The following is a 13845-nucleotide window of genomic DNA, read 5'->3' on the forward strand; positions in this document are numbered from 1 at the left end:
CTTAAATATACCCAATGACTTGGCCTCCACAGCTGCCTGTGGCAACGAATTCCACAGATTCACCACTCTCCGGCTAAAGAGCTTGCAGCTTGAGTCCATAGTAAGGAAGGCAAATCCAATCCATTTTGAGAGGACCAGGATATAAGACCGAAGATGTAATGCCAAGGCTTTATACAACTTCGGTCAGACCACACTTGCAGTACTGTGAGCAGTTCTGGGTCCCTTATCTAAAAAAAGAAAGACGTGCTGACATTGGAGAGGGCCCAGAGGAGGTTCACAAGAGTGATGCCGAGAATGAAGAAAGTTAGCACACTGTATAAGGATCTTTCGATGGCTCTAGGCCTGTACTCACTGGAGTTTAGAAGAATGAGGGGATCTCACTGAAATCTACTGAATATTGAAAGGCCTGGATGGAGTGGACATGGAGAGGATGTTTCCAATTGTGAGAAAGTCCAGGACCAGAGGCCACAGCCTCCAGATAAAAGAATGTCCCTTTAGAACACAGAAGAGGAGAATTTTATTTTAGCCAGAGGGGGGTGAATCTGTGGAAATTATTGCCACAGATGTCCATGGAGGTCAGGTCATTGGGTATATTTAAAGCAGAGTTCTTGATTAGTAAGGATATCAAAGAATACAACGAGAAAAGAAGGAGAATGAATTTGAGAGGGAAAACTAGATCAGCCTGGAACGAATGACAGAGCAAACTCAATGGGCTGAATGGCCCACTTCATCTCCTATGTCTTCTGGTCCTGTGCAATCGCTGTTCACAATGCAGCCTTCCTTCCACTGGAGAAACCAAATGCATATTGGCTTAAACTTTGCAGAACACCAACTCTCATCTCGGCCTGCAGGAGGAATGCGTTGCCTGCCACTATAATTCTTTATCTCATGCCCACCCTGACCTCTCTGTCTGTGGCCTCCTACACTGCGACCATGAGGTTCAATGAAAGCTGAGGGACCCTCGCCTCACTCTCCACCTCCACACGTTGCAGCCTTCAGGATCCGATATCGAGTTCTCCCAACTTTAAATAACTCACTTCCCCCATCTGTGTGAGAACTGCGGCCCATTACTGCCAACAACCTGTCTGCGATTTTGTCCTAGTTTTTCTCGGTAATTCTCTCTGCTAGTACATATCCGCCAGCTGGACACACCCAAAATGTTTGCTGTTGACAAAGCGTAACACAAAGGTGCCGAGTTTGTTTGTAACCGCTGAGCTAACCCATTTGACTTCAACCTTGCAGAGATGCTCCTTGACACGTCATGAAATTTGTTATTCTGCAGCAGCATTACAAAAAAAATATCATAAATTATAATAAGTATATATTAAAATCTTCGATAAGTAGTGCAAAAAAAGAGCAGAAGTAACGAGGTGGTGTTATGCTCCCGTGAACCATGGGTTGGTTCACTGTCAGTTCAGAAATCTGCTGGCGAAGCAGTTCCTAAGACATTGAGCTTGCACCGCTGGTTTAAGATGGTGCCAGTGATGCCCAATGATTATGTATCAGTGGCAAAATACAGAACTACTCGACACCTTATTAATAACCATCTTTGCCAGCCACGGAGAGGCGAGCGGAGGCAAAGGTGAGGCAATCGGAGGCGGGAGCGAGGGAAGTCAGAGTAAGAAGGTGGTATGGTGGGGTGAAATAAGAAGCGGGGAGGTGATAGTTGGAAAAGGTAAAGGGCTGACGAAGAACGAACCTGATAGGAGAGGACTGTGGACTATCAGAGAAAGGGAAGGAGGAGGAAGAGGAGGAGGACCAGAGGGAAGTGACGGACAGGTGAGGAAAAGAGTAGGAATACGATGGGAGGCTGACATTTGACCCGAGGCACTTCAACAGGATTGGAAAGGAGGGGCAAAGCAGCCAGAATAAGAAGGTAGAGGGAGGGGAAGGAGTACAAGCTGACAGGTGATAGGACCTGCAGAATCTCTCGTTTTTAATCACCATATTGACTGCCTTAGACTCAGCTACATCCAGAAACTTCCATGATATGGAGTAGAAAAAAGAATACTTCCAGGGTTTTCCTGAATATCCAGGGGCAGCATAGTTGAGCACTTTACACTAAGCGGTCAGTTCAGGACAGGTCCTGTCGGCATGACTGGCCAGGCACCTCCCAGCAGAATTCCTGGCAACCAGGAGTGACCTTCTTACCAATAACTAGAATAGATTTGAATCCAGATTCTAGAGGTGAAAGTCTTAAGTTATCAGTCACCATATTTTAGGAAACATGAAGGTCACTTTCCTCCAACTTAAATTATTTCTGTGAATAAGATGCACATCATTGCTTTTCATCACGTGTCGAGCCACTTGCAGAACCTGGAAGAGGACTTTGGTCTCCCTTAGTACAACAGAATTTGCAGATTTCTTTTTCAGAAGGTAGAAGGATTTGCCCACTGACTCCCTTTAGGTACCAGCTACAATGCTGTACCCTCCTCCTCCCACTAGGAGAACAAAAGATCACTTTTTAAACGGGAAGAAGTTGAGTCCATGACTGTTGGCCACATGAGCGAATCGCTTGTGTTTCGGGAGGTTACTGGATTTGAAAAAGCTTATCAACAAAACTCTGTACTGCCAGACAGCAGGACGATTTCCTCCAACTGCCTGTTAGTTCTTTAACTCCAGCATTTAGGTAGTTAATTTACAAGTGCTCTGACTGAGGTTAGAATGAAGGGGAAGCGGTAAAATACATGACAGAGTCAAACATGAGATGAAAATCTAAGATCCGTTCTGGGAGCGTTCAATGTACAAATGCAAAGTCTCTTTCCCCCAACAAACTGCAGAAGTTTGGGTCATTCGACACAAATGAGATGAAGTTTTTATCTTTGTTCAGCAACGATGACGAAGGCGTTTAAATAATCAAACTACATAGCATTTGAAAACCTGTTAGAAAATGTTCAAATTTAATTCAAACGTCAAAGAGTTCAATCAAGGAAAAAGAAAGAACTTACCCGTACTGATGTGCAGGCGAACAGTTTCCCAATGGGAATAGAGCAATCAATACTGGGTACAATCCCGTCTCTGGTCTGTGGGACAGACAGCTGATATTGTTTCTTATAGGTTATTGAAAATAAATCGATCCGGTTGAATGCACTCGGAGTCCAGCTTAATCCACGGAAAACTACCACAAGACTTCATGCGCCATTTACTTTCAAAATAACCTGCTCGACAGAAGAGCAGGAAGTGTGTCAGAAAGAGCCTGGAAGAGAAGTTGAGGTTTCATGAGTCAGTAGACACAATGCCACACAAACACTTGGGCTTCTGCCTGTTATAGAGCACAGACTAGAAGGCTGTAGGACTTTGTTTCATTCTGTGTTGCATCAGTTTAAGAAGTCAAAGACAAAGTTAGGATACAATGGCTTATTAAGTGATAGGCAACCAGACAATCGCTCAATGTCAGCAAGACTAACGTGATGATTATTGACTTCAGGAGGAAGAAATCGGAGGTCCATGAGCCAGTCCTTATTGGGGGATCAGAGGGTTAGCAACCTTAAATTCCTCGGTGTTATCAGTTCAGAGGATCTGTAAGTGAAATGGCAAAGAAAGCACAGCAGCACGTCTACTTTCTTAGAAGCTTGCAAAGGTTTGGCACGTCAGCTAAAACTGTGACAAACTCCTATAGATGCACGGTGGAGAGTATATTGACTGGTTGCATTACAGCCTGGTATAGAAACACCAATGTCCTTGAATGGAAAATTCTACAAAGAGTAACCGATCCATCACGGGTAAAGTCCTTCCCATCGCTGAGCACATCTACACGGAGCGTTATCGCAGGAAAGCAGCATCCATCATCAGAGACCCACACCAGCCAGATCATGCTCTCTTGTCAATGTGGCCATCAGGAAGAAGGTTCAGGCGTCTCAGACCCCACACCACCAGGAGCCGTTATGACCCCTCAACCATCAGGCACTTGAACCAGTGGCAATAACTTCACCTGCACCTTCAGTTTCCTTTTCCCACAACCCGCAGACTCTTCATCTCATGTTCTCAATACTTATTGCTTATTTCTTATTTATAATAATTTTGTATTTTCCTCTGTGTATTTGCACAATTTGTGTTTTTTTGCACATTGGTTGTTTGACCTTCCTGTTGGGCGCGGTCTTTTATCAATTCTATTGTGTTTCAAGTACTTACTGTGATTGCCTGCAAGAAAATGAATCTCATGGTTGTTTCTGGTGATAATAAATTTATTTTGAACTTTGAGGTTACCTTTTGTGTCTGAGTGGCAATATTTTGCAAACCGTCGCCCATTTGAGGGCAGGGTGGGGCTTCTCAGAAAAATATGAAGATGCTTTTCAAAGTTCAAATTCCTACATCTCTCTCGACGTTTCCCACTAACAGCAAAGACAGGATTCCCTTGTGCATAGGTAAAGGAAAGTACACGGTGAGCATTACATGAAATGCAATGGAAAAATTGATTTGTCCTTCATTTGAAAGAGTCATGGATGGTTGGGGGTGGGTACGAGTGGGGAAAGGGTGGTGAATAGAACAGGTATTGCATCTCTTGAGGTTGCATAAGACAGTAGATGCCAGTGGAGATGAAAGAGGTATCCAGGGAGATACGGAGTGCACAATCTCTTCAGAATGCTGAAATGAGAGCATAGAGAAAGACGCGTCTAGTGGTGGCGTCACTTTGAAGGGAGAGAAATTAAAGAGGATGATCGGTGAAATGTGGGGTCTAATAGTGATGTAGGTGAGCACAGGAATTCTTATCCTTGCTTTCGGTAAGAGTGGTTGAGAGAAGAGTGGGAGATGTAACTAATCTATATAGAATTCAAAGGCTTCTTCATTTTATTCTGAGAAGTTCCACTCTTACCTCAGATTCACATGGTCCAACCTTGACTCTTCTGTCCCTTCTCATATCTCCACCGATGTGTACGTTAACAGCCAGCATCTACTATCTGCACACAGATGATCAGATATCATAACTTCGGCCATTAGGCTCTATAATAAGTCACCCTATAGCTGGAGAAGTGATGACCCCTTCCTGTTAGACTGCTGAGGTAGCTTATTTTTTTATTTTCTTCTCTTCTAATATTTGTATATCTGTGCATTTGTAATGCCACTGTGACACGGTAATTTCCTTTGGGATCAATAAAGTATCCATCTATTTATGTAGTCTCCTTTAATGAATTTGTCTGGTTCTTATTTCTCAAAGCTTGGCTGCACATCCTCAGCTGTACTGTACAGGACTCCTAACCTTCTCCACATCCCACACTTTTGTTCTCTTCCTCTCAAGGATGGGATACCTCTGGATCTCATCTTCCATCCCAGGTTCAATGGATAATCCTTTGTCACTTCTGCCATCTTCAATCATCAACCCCATGTCTTCTCTCCTTTCATGGCTCCCTGATTCATTCCTCCATTGGCTCTGATTTCTGCTCCTCACGAACATTCCTGTGCAACTGCACGCAATGCAAAACATTCCCTTTTATCTATCACCTCCCAACTTCCGAGGACCTGATAACTTCTTTCCGGTGAAACAGCTATTTATTTGAGCTTTTTGCCATTTAGAGTATCACAGTTAGTGTCCATTGTGTGGTGTCCTCTAAAATGCAGAAACCTAATGTAGATCTGGTGGCTGCTACAGCACAGGAAGCAGCCCTTTGACCCACAATGTCATGCCAAACCTCATCAAATGAACTGCTAAACTAATGGCCTCTGCCTACACAGTGTCCATATCCTTCCATTTTCCTCACATTCATGTGTCTACCTAGACATCTATTAAAGTCTCTAATGTAGCTGCCTTTATCACTACCCCGGGCAGCACACTGCAGCCACCCACAACTCTGTGTTAAAATCTTGCCCTCACGTCTCCTTTGAAATTACCCCTCACACATTAAATGCATGCCCTCTAGTATTAGACATTTCAACCTCGGGAACAAGAGACTGTCTGTCTACGTCTCTCCTAATCTTGTAAACTTCTATCAGATCTCCCCCTCAGTCTCTGCTGCTTCAAAGAAAACAACCCAGGTTTGTCCCACCTCTCAGTATGGCACGTGCCCTCTAATCCAGGCAGCATCCTGGTAACCCTCTCCAAAGTCTTGACATCCTTGCTACCAGAACTGGATGCAATACTCTAGCTGCAACCTAACTAGAGGTTTATAAAGCTGCAACATAACCTCTGGACTTTTGAAATTAATGCCTCGAATAACAAAGGCAAGCATGCCAGTTATCTTTTTAACCACCTTACCATCCCATGTGGCCATGTTCAGCGAACTATGAACTTGGATCCTAAGATCCTTCAGGTCATCAACACTGTTAAGGGTCTCCTTGCATTCGACCTATTAAGATACAACACTAACAACAGGAATTCTGCAGATGCTGGAAATTCAAGCAAACTCAAGTCCTGACGAAGGGTCTCGGCCTGAAACTTCGACTGTACCTCTTCCTAGAGATGCTGCCTGGCCTGCTGCGTTCACAAGATACAACACTTCACATTTGGTTAAGCTTCATTTGCCATTTTTTTGCCCTTATCTGCAACTGATCTATAACCCGTTGTATTCTTTGCCAGTCCTCTACACTAACCATAACATCACTGATCTTAGTATCATCTGCAAACTGCTTTGTAGAACAACTGGTTACAGGTCACAAGGGTGACGCAGTTTCCTTTTACCCACTCTGACCTCCGACCCCTAATGCTTTTCAAACAATTATGCGACACAGTAGCGTAGTGGTTAGTATAATGCTATGGCAGCGCCAGCGTTTCACTTCTCGCCGCTGTCTACAAGGAGTTTGTACGTTCTCCCCCTGACCATGTGGGTTTCCTTGCATAGCCCAGTTTGCTCCCACATTCCAAAGTCGTATGGGTTCGTAGGTTAATTGGTGTAATTGGGCAGCGAGGGGTCATTGGGTCAGAAGGGCCTGTAACCGTATCTCAGAGTTTTTTTTAAAATGTCAAGAAACAGCAATGCCATCATTTGCCTTGGTACCTTCCACATCTCAGCACTCAACACCGAAATAATCAACTTCAGCTGATTGGACTTTCCGGGTTGTATCGGGCCAGACGGCTCTGATGACAGCCTCGAATATTAACTTTTAAAAATTCTCCGCAGCTGTCTGGTCTGCTGAGACATTGTAGCGTTCTCTTTTATTTCAGAATTTCATCAGCTGCAGTGTTTATGGTTGCCTCTACTCTCATTTATTTAAATTTTAAATTCATGTTCTGGAGCCGGACATCACTGGCATATCTTTCCACCGCAGGGCAGTGTCTGCCACGGAGGGGAGCATCCAGGTAGTGGTGTTTTTGTACATCTTCTGTCTGTATCCTTCTTGGTAGTAGAGGTGAGGGTGGGGAGATGCTATTGGGAAGCCTGGACCAGCAAACGCTGCAGGCAGTCTACCCTTCAGCTACTATTCAGCCAAATTTCACGAGGTATACCAGTGATATTAAACCTCATTCTGATTCTGTGCTTTGGTGCTGAAGGCAATGAACGCTTAAGGAAAGTGATGAAGTGCCTACCAGGCTGGCTGCTTTGCCTTGCATCGTCAGCAACTTCCTGAGAGTTGTCACTCTGCACTTGCCCAGGCCACTGGACGGTATTCTAAGACACTTCTGAACTTGCACTTTGAAGATGGTGGAAAGGTCTTGGGAGTATCTCACAAGAATGTCAGAATGAAAGGGCAACCTTGAGGATGCACTGTTCATCCCTACAGTCACTGGAACTTAGAGGTATGGTGGATTCTTGGAGGAGTTATATGTGGGTTTGTACGTTGTGAAATGTGTTGTCTTTGCGGCAGCAGTATAATGCGATACATAATAGAAAAAATGTATATTAAATAGTTAAATTAAATAAGTGGAGCAAAAATAGAAATAAGTAAGTATGGAAGTAGTGCACATGGGTTCAATGTCCATTTAGGAATTGGATGGCAGAGGGGAAGAAGCTGTTACTAAATCATTGAGTGAGTGTGTTCAGGCTCCTATACCTCCTTCCTGATGGTAGCAATGAGAAGAGGGTATGTCCTGGGTAATGGGGGTTCTTAATGACAGATGCCACCTTTTTAAGGCACCTTCTTGAAGATGTCCTTGTGTGAATGAGATTGGAAAATGGAAGTGAGGACAAGACGAGATGGCCATGCACCCAATTCCTGCAAACTATATATAATTTGATCTTTTTTCAAGTTGTTGATGAGCTTGGTTACTCCTCTGTACGAGTAGTTGTTCTGCTGAACATGATGAATATGCCACTTTGGTGTGGAATGTGTGGCGACACTTGTGGGCTGCCCTAGAACATCCTTGTTGATGTAAATGACACATCTCACCCACATGTTTCCACAGATGTACCATGGAGACCATTCTAACCAGCTGTATCACCGTCTGGTGTGGGTGCTGCGGCTACTGCACTGGATCGAAATAAGCTGCAGAGAGTGGTAAATTTGGTCAGCTCCATCATGGGCGCTAGCCTCCGCAGTATCCAGGACATCTTCATGGAGCGATGCCTCAGAAAGACAGCATCCATCGCTAAGGACCCCCATTACGCCTTGTTCTCATTGATACCATCAGGGAGAAGGTACAGGAGCCTGAAGGCACACACTCAATGATTCAGGAACAGCTCCTTCCCCTCTGCCATGTGGTTTCAGAATAGATATTGAACTCATGAACATTACCTCATTACGTTTTTATTTCCTTTTTTTGTACTTTTAACTATTTGATACACCGTAAATGTACTTACTGTAATTCATGGTTGTCCCTATTGTGTATTGCATTGTACAAATGCCGCAAAGTCAATGAATTTCACACCATTTTCCAGTGATATTAAACCTGATTCGGCTGTATACACAATAAATAAATCTGAATGTGAATCTTCCGCACAGAATCATCTGGCATTTTATTGTTTACCTGCTTTGACACCTTTTTCCTGCATTGTTGGTGTTTTGCCTTATTCTGGCTCAATGCACTCTGTAATGATTTGAGCTTTTCCCTGCATCTTGCTGCATGAGACCAACCATTAAACCAATACAGACTGGCTCTGGAGATGTGAAGGGAGTGGATATAACTACAGAAAGGACAATAAAGTAACATTGCCGTGGGATCAGGATCGAAACAACACATTGTGAGGAATTAGTTAAAACAAAACCAGTCTAGAATCCAGCGAATGCAGCCACAATATGTGCTGCATCGCTTCACGGTTCAGAGCCAGACAAGAGGCTTTTGGCCACTTCCACCTGAGCCCAGACAATATTTAATGACTCAATGCCTCACATTAGTGCAGGCTTCCGGTCAAGCAGTGGATTTCCTCCTCTGTCGCTGAGTGGGATCTGTAGCTACAGTGCATTTTCTGTGTAGGATATGTCACATCCATTGGTTAAACACCAGATTGTTTTAGTCATTTATACTATGCCTTCAAATTTATATTCTCAGCATATTAAATACCAAACAAAATACTTTAAATCCAATATTTGAAGCATAAATATACAAAACAACCTGTTTGCTACAAGAGTACCATGGTTGTGGGTGAAATATACTTGAGATAAGAGGAACTTTCTCCCACATCTAAACCCTTAAAATAATCAGCCTGACACTAAATAGGTACTGCCCCCAAACCATCAGGCTGATCAACAGCTCCAGCCATTAGCCCATCCCACCACATCCCCACCACCTAGCGTCACTTGATGTTCACAGGCCATGTATGTAACAGTTATTGTATATTGTGTTTTACAGAATTGCTTTAATATGTATTATATTCTTTATGATATTGTGCTTTTTTTATGCTCCATCAGATCTGAAGTAACAGTTATTTACACTTGTTGAAGAATAATAAGCTTGACTGTTGAAATTTAAACACCATTCACACAAACCTGACCCAGCTCCTCTCTCTTTCCACGTGTACGGTGGTCACTGTTCTCTCCTAGCCACCTCCGCACATCTTAAATTTCAGCAACACACATGCTGGTGGACGCGGCAGGCCAGGCAGCATCTCTAAGAAGAGGTACAGTCGACGTTTCGGGCCGAGACCCTTCGTCAGGACTAACTGAAAGAAGAGCTAGTAAGAGATTTGAAAGTGGGAGGGGGAGGGGGAGATCCGAAATGATAGGAGAAGACAGGAGGGGGAGGGATGGAGCCAAGAGCTGGACAGGTGATTGGCAAAAAGGGATATGAGAGGATCATGGGACGGGAGACCTAGGGAGAAAGAAAAGGGGGAGGGGGGGAAGCCCAGTGGATGGGAAAGGGGTATAGTGAGAGGGACAGAGGGAGAAAAAGGAGAGAGAGAAAAAGAAAATCTGTAAATAAATAAATAAATAAATAAATAGCGGATGGGGTACGAGGGGGAGGTAGGGCATTAGCAGAAGTTTGAGAAGTCAATGTTCATGCCATCAGATTGGAGGCTACCCAGATGGAATACAAGGTGTTGTTCCTCCAACCTGAGTGTAAATTTCAGCCTTCAAAGACTCACTAATCCTAACCTTACAAAGCCTCATTCAGATTGACCGCATGAACATTTCACACAATCCGCCAGTTTTCTTCTTTAAATGCTAGTAAGCCATCTCCAGCAACTCACCCTCCTCAATGTCCTTTACCAGCCACATGACACCTCACTTCCTTTGATGTTCAACTTCCGTTAACTTGATCCAACATTCTTCGTCCCTTCTGTCCAGCGATCTGGTTTCCCAGCTTCAAAGACAGCCCATGAAAGCTCCACTGAATTACAATCTTGCTTTTAGTTCCCTCACCTTCACATTAACTACTCCCATAGATAACCTCAGAAGACTGATAACCAAAAAACAAAGAACATAGAATAGTACAGCATATTACAGGCCCTTCGGCCAACCCTCAAACCCTGCCTCCCATAAAAGATGAAAAAAAGATGAAGGTCTCACATTCAGCAAAAACAATAACATTTCTTCTAATCAAATGCTCCATTCAAAGCTATTTTGGCCCAGTGTTGCTTAAATAATAGGGTGCCATGGATCAATTATAATTTGGCACACCCCCAAACAGCACCCATATTTTAATACATGTTCAATAAGATAGTGATAGAACTTCTCATATTCCTCAGTATAATGGGGAAGCCGGGGAGGATGGAGGCTCAGAGACATCCTGCCCTGGGGCTGGGGGACTGTCTGTGGGTGGAATGTGAGAGTGGAAAGAGCTTGCTTTGCTGCTGCTGTTCTTGGGACATTGTGGGCACAGAATATGTGGCAACACTTGCTGGTTTCCCCCAGCACCTACAGTTGAAGTCAGAGGTTTACAGACACCTTAGCCAAATACATTTAAACTCAGTTTTTCACAATTCCTGACATTTAATCCTAGAAAACATTCCCCATCTTAGGTCAGTTAGAATCACTACTTTATTTTAAGAATGTGAAATGTCAGAATAATAGTAGAGAGAATGATTTATTTCAGCTTTTATTTCTCTCATCACTTTCCCAGTGGGTCAGAAGTTTACATACACTTTGTTAGTATTTGGTAGCATTGCCTTTAAATTGTTTAACTTGGGTCAAACGATTTGGGTTGCCTTCCACAAGCTTCTCACAGTAAGTTGCTGGAATTTTGTTCCATTCCTCCAGACAGAACTGGTGTAACTAGGTCAGGTTTGTAGGCCTCCTTCCTCGCACACGCTTTTGCAGTTCTATCCACAAATTTTCTATCGGATTGAGGTCAGAAAATGATGTCAAGTCTGGTTCATCCTTGGGAGCAATTTCCAAACACCTGAAGGTACCACGTTCATCTGTACAAACAATAGTACGAAAGTAGAAACACCATGGGACCACGCAGCCGTCATATTGATCAGGAAGGAGACGCATTCTGTCTCCTAGAGATGAACATACTTTGGCGTGAAAAGTGCAAATCAATCCCAGAACAGCAGCAAAGGACCTTGTGAAGATGCTGGAAGAAACAGGTAGACAAGTATCTACATCCACAGTAAAACGAGTCCTATATCGACATAACCCGAAAGGCTGCTCAGCAAGGAAGAAGCCACTGCTCCAAAACCTCCATAAAAAAACCAGACTACAGTTTGCAAGTGCACATGGGGACAAAGATCTTACTTTTTGGAGAAATGTTCTCTGGTCTGATGAAACAAAAATTGAACTGTTTGGCCATGATGACCATCGTTATTTTCGGAGGAAAAAGGGTGAGGCTTGCAAGCCGAAGAACACCATCCCAACCGTGAAGCATGGGGGTGGCAGCATCATGTTGTGCGGGTGCTTTGCTGCAGGAGGGACTGGTGCACTTCACAAAATATATGGCGTCATGAGGAAGGAAAATTATGTGGATATATTGAAGCAACATCTCAAGACGTCAGCCAGGAAGTTACAGCTCGGTCGCACATGGGTCTTCCAAATGGACAATGACCCCAAGCATATCTCCAAAGTTGTGGCAAATATGCTTAAGGACAACAAAGTCAAGGTATTGGAGTGGCCAATCACAAAGCCCTGACCTCAATCCAATAGAAAATTTGTGGGCAGAACTGAAAAAGTGTGTGCGAGCAAGGAGGCCGACAAACCTGACTCAGTTACATCAGTTCTGTCTGGGGGAATGGGTCAAAATTCCAGCACCTTACTGTGAGAAGCTTGTGGAAGGCTACCCAAAATGTTTGACCCAAGTTAAACAATTTGAAGGCAATGTTACCAAATACTAACAAAGTGTATGTAAACTTCTGACCCACTGAGAAAGTGATGAAAGAAATAAAAGCTGAAATAAATCATTCTCTCTACTATTATTCTGACACTTCACAACAGTGGCATCCATCAGTCTCGCGAGACCATGGACCTGCACCTGGGTTTTTCTCCAGGGCGCAGGCCTGGGCAAGGTTGTATGGAAGACCAGCAGTGGCCCATGCAGCAAGCCTCCCCTCTCCACGACACCGACGTTGTCCAAGGGAAGGGCAAGGGCCGATGCAGCTCAGCACCAGTGTCGTCGCAGGAGTTGCCAGAACGAGGTTGAAGGCAACGTCGGACTGCCTTAGGGACTCCAGCTCCAGATTTGTCCTCAGGGTTTACTCCCGAAGCCTTTCCCATGAGTGGGTATGGCCGCAAGGCAGCAGAGGTTTGAATTCAGAGTTTTCTCTCTCTTAGATGGACTGCCTTCCCAGGCTGACACACTCCATCAACCCAACATTTCACATTCTTAAAATAGTGACCCTAACTGACCTAAGACAGGGATTGTTTTCTAGGATTAAATGTCAGGAATTGTGAAAAACTGAGTTTAAATATATTTGGCTAAGGTGTATGTAAACCTCTGACTTCAACTGTACCTAGGTTGTGTTGGTTGTTAACGCAAATGATGCATGTTTCGATGTACATGTAAAAAATAAATAATCTGAATCTGATCCTTTTAAAGCAGAGATTCCCCACCTGGGATCCACGGACCCCTTGCTTAATGCTGTTAGTCCAGGGCATAAAAGAGGTTGGGGACCCGTTTTAAAGAGACAAAAATAGGATTGATCTCCAACGGTCCAATTTGTTACCAAACTACCAATTCTGGGGACACACATGCCTTCTTTTTCAACACCTCAATGTTACTGATTGACCGACATCTCCTCTGTACCTACTTCCAAGCACCTTAAAACTGTGCCCTCTCTTTGTTAGCCATTTCATCCTTGGGAAAAGCCTCTATCCACATGATCAACGCCTCTCATCATCTTATATACCTCTTATCAGGTCACTTCTCATCCTCTGTCGCTCCAAGGAGAAAAGGCTGAGTTCACTCAACCTGTTCCCATAAGGCACGCTCCCCAATCCAGGCAACATTTATAAATCTCCTCTGCACTTTTCTATAGTTTCCACATCCTTCATGTAGTGAGGTGACCAGAACTGAGCACAGTACTCCAAGTGGGGTCTGACTACGGTCCTATATAGCTGTAACATTACCTCTCGGCTCTTGAACTTGATCACATGGTTGATGAA

The 13845-nt window shown here is 43.9% G+C and overlaps 1 protein-coding gene across 1 annotated transcript in view; it reads right to left on the reverse strand.

Moving 5' to 3' along the window:
• The window catches only part of selplg (selectin P ligand), a 28659-nt gene extending 18839 nt beyond the window's left edge, over window positions 1–9820 (reverse strand). The window contains exons 1-2 of the mRNA XM_063034060.1: window positions 9796–9820; window positions 2949–3196 (exon numbers count right to left, since the gene is read on the reverse strand). The gene's annotated coding sequence lies outside the window, so the exon portion shown is untranslated. The remainder of the gene's footprint in view (window positions 1–2948; window positions 3197–9795) is intronic.
• Between the last annotated feature and the right edge of the window lie 4025 nt (window positions 9821–13845).

This window comes from Mobula hypostoma, chromosome 27 (genome assembly GCF_963921235.1).
Source record: "Mobula hypostoma chromosome 27, sMobHyp1.1, whole genome shotgun sequence".
NCBI classification, from domain to species: Eukaryota; Metazoa; Chordata; class Chondrichthyes; order Myliobatiformes; family Myliobatidae; genus Mobula; species Mobula hypostoma.